We start from the raw sequence: 3,531 nt of genomic DNA on the forward strand, positions 1-3,531 counted from the left end.
TCGCAGCAGTAGGAGAAGAAACACGGGCAACATTTTGACCACAGCTGCTGCCACCTCCTCCTCGTCTCCTCCCACCTCCTCTGCTTCTGCGCGGGCGGTGGTGACAGCCGAGGAGACGTCACCTGACTCCAAGTGTCCAATTTGCCTGGACCGCTTCAACAACCTGGCATACCTGGACCGTTGCCTGCACCGCTTCTGCTTCCCCTGCATCCAAGAGTGGTCACACAACAAGGCTGAGTGTCCACTCTGTAAGCAGCCCTTCACCTCCATCCTGCACTCGGTCCGCGCTGAAGATGACTTCAAGGAGTACACGTTGCGGCCTGCGCCAGCCAGCAACAGCATTGCCGCCACAGTTGCGATGGTGGCTGCGATGGCGTCGGCAGCCAGGAGTGACCATCAGATGAGGCTGACACTGAGGAGGCATAGAGCAGAAGACAGTGGAGAGACAAACACAAGGAGACGGAGGAGGGAGAGAGGAGGAAGAGGAATCGGAAACAGGAGCGCTGGGGAGAGGATAGGGGGGTTGGAGTGGTTCCTTGATTCTCATCTTCTTCCTCTCCCTCATCTTCCTCATCATCCTGCCATCTCTCCCGTCATCACAGAAGACAGCGATGAGGCAGAGGAACTGACGCAGCAGAGGATGACGGGCCCGGCAGATCTGGAGGAGCGTGGTGTGATATTTGAGGGACTGACGGGACTCGGGGGGGCAGTGGTGCCTGTGGCCCCCAATGATCGGGCATTACGCCGACTGATGATTCGTTTGGCGGCGAGGCAGCGGCTGCAGCGAGAGGGTGGTACGGTGCGACGGCTGAGGGAGAGGGAGATGGTGACCTTCCGACGTGCCCTCTACCGCTGCGGCATACGAGTTCGTGGCATTGCTGGGGTCAACGGTAACCAGGGGCAGCAGCAGTCCGACATCACTGCAGAGAGCTTTCGTCAAAACCCTGCACAGCTGAACAGACTCCGCCCCTGGCTGCGGCGGGAGCTTACGGTGCTCTATGGCGCACACGGCATGCTGGTTGACATTGTACAGCGCATCATCACGGCAGCCCGCCCGTCACGGCCTGGAAGACACACCCACCATAGAAGAAGAGCTGCGACCATTCCTGTTGGCTCGCACAGACCACTTCCTGCATGAACTGATCAGCTTCGCCCGCTCACCGCTCACCCTGGACAACTATGACCTGCAGGCAGTGTATGAACCGTTGGCTACTGCCCTGGAGCTGGACGGGATGAGCACCTCTGACAGCAGCTCTGTCATTGCCATATCAGAGGGGGAGGAAGAGGAGAGGCAGGCAGAGATAAGATCAGAGGAGAGGCTGCAGGCGGCGGGAAGCGTTAATGACAATGTCATCCAACCAGGAAGCTGCCTTAGCCTATCAGGCTGGGATGACGAGACACCGGGTCCCTCCTACTCCACCGCTGAGCCATCATGTTCGTTAGCCCCTCTGTCGTTCAGCCCCGCCCCACAGGAGGCAGCCAATGAGGAGGGGGCAGAAAAGCAGGAGGGGGAGGAGGAGTGTCAGATTGTTGGATACAAAAAGCCAATAGCAGAGCGGACTCCTGAGCTGGTGCAGCTCTCCTCTGACACAGAAGAGGGTGAGGAGGAGAAGAAGAAAGAGGAGGAGAAGGCTGAAAAGCTTCATACCATCCCCTCCAACACACCTTGCCACTCTTTCAAACCCACAATTCCTCCGTCCCCATCAAGACAGAGAGGAGCCGGACGAAAGACTGAAGGAGAAACATGGTGAGGCAGGTGGGCGGGGCTCACGTGCACGCTCATGGTCGGACAGCTCAGGAAGAAGCCGGGAGTCTGTGTTCACTCTCAGCCCAAGCGAGCGGCAGCGGGAGAACTGGACAGACAGGAAGCAGTCTGGCAGTGAGGTGGTAAGGGAGAAGAGGAGGAGGAGGAACAGGAGGAGGAGAGGGCGGGAGAGGAGCAGTGACTGGCTGAAGAAGAGTGGCACAATGTACAACCCAAACCGCACTATATATCCTGCTATGCTGCGCCACTGCTCCCACTCCCCTTCACCTTTTCACTCCAGTATCGAGTCCTGCTCGCCACTGCCGCACAGCCCACCCAACTCCAGCTGGGAGTACCACTGCTCCCCTCTCACTTCCTCTGGCTCTTCGCCCTCCTTCTCCTCTCCAGAGCCTTTGCCACCGACTCCCTCCCTGTCCCCTAGCAGCCGCAGCATCCCTCAGCACGGCGAGAAACCCAGCGGAAAGAGGAAGTACAAGAGCCGCCATCTGGACAGCAATGACAAGGACCCCACCTGGAGGCCGAGCAGCAGCCACCACACGGACAAGAGGAGAAGGAAGGGGGAGAAGGAGAGGAGGAGGGGGGACAGAGATGGAGTGAAGAGGAGGGACAGACCCAGGAGGGATGCTCACAGGGACAATGAGAGGTGAGAGCAGGCGCTTCCTGTTTGTGGAATGATCAATCAAATAACAGAAAACTAATCAACACTAGTCTGATTTGATCAGTTCATCGTCTGTGCTCTTATTATCTGCTTGTCCCTGGGTTTGATCATTGTGAGCTGAAGCTGGAACAGCTGACTGAACCCAGATGTTTAAGCTAACCCTCTTGTTTCCTGTTGTTCACTCGTCCGGCAGCAGCAGCAGGAGGTGCCGAGAGGACCGGAGTCCCAGCGTGGAAATCATCTATGAGGGCACCATCTCCTCCGACACGACGCACACTCCCGCCCACAAACGCCACAGGAAACGCCACCGCACGACACAGCACAACAGGTACATCGTGCAGCGGTCAAACATGAAAAATACTCATGATGGAAACCGGTGTCCCCAGTAGGATTGATCTTCATTCCACCAGCTGTAGTAACTTTATGAAACATTATATGCCATTAAGACGCAGTAATTGTTTGGTAGACTACTGCTAGTACTACATTACTACTTTTAACCTGCTGTATCGTATTGTTCTGAGGAGCTCAACTAACCAAGAACATCAGTGGAATATATCTGACAGTCAGACATTTGGTGGTTACACTTCATTCTGAAATAACTAGTCAAGTTAAAAACCTAACTGTTCTGATAAAAAGTGAGTTGTTAGTCATTTATTAAGCATGTTTATCTGTTTTTGTAGCATTGTGAACAGAATATCAGGGGCCTGTTGGCCAGTACACGAGTATTTGACATTTTTATACTGCGTGATTAGTCTAACAATGACTCATTAACCTATAATTATTGATACCGTGGTTAGTCATAGGCTCAACTGAGTTGATATGACCATGTTTAGAAAATGTGACGTAACACTAAACTAGGTTTAAATCCAGTTTACTCGGGACGTTAGTTTTCTCTGTGAGCTTTGTTGTCTTTGTAATCAAGCACAGTTTAGCATGAACTCGGATCACTCTGCAGCGGAGATGTGTTGTTTTCTGGTGACTTTAGCAGGACCAACACACTCCAGCTGTCAAATAATCCGTAAGTCCACGTCATTTTGTTCTTCGGGGGCTGAATGCCAGACATTCAGGGTTTTCACTGGACAGTTTTAAACTTTATTAAAACTGTCTT

General features: G+C 53.7%; 1 pseudogene; it reads left to right on the forward strand.

Annotated features, from left to right (window-relative positions):
- Nucleotide 1: 1 nt before the first annotated feature.
- LOC109972965 (E3 ubiquitin-protein ligase Topors-like) lies at nt 2-2,980 on the forward strand (annotated as a pseudogene).
- Nucleotides 2,981-3,531: the final 551 nt, after the last annotated feature.

The sequence above is a fragment of the Monopterus albus genome, unplaced genomic scaffold (genome assembly GCF_001952655.1).
Source record: "Monopterus albus unplaced genomic scaffold, M_albus_1.0 scaffold274.1, whole genome shotgun sequence".
NCBI classification, from domain to species: Eukaryota; Metazoa; Chordata; class Actinopteri; order Synbranchiformes; family Synbranchidae; genus Monopterus; species Monopterus albus.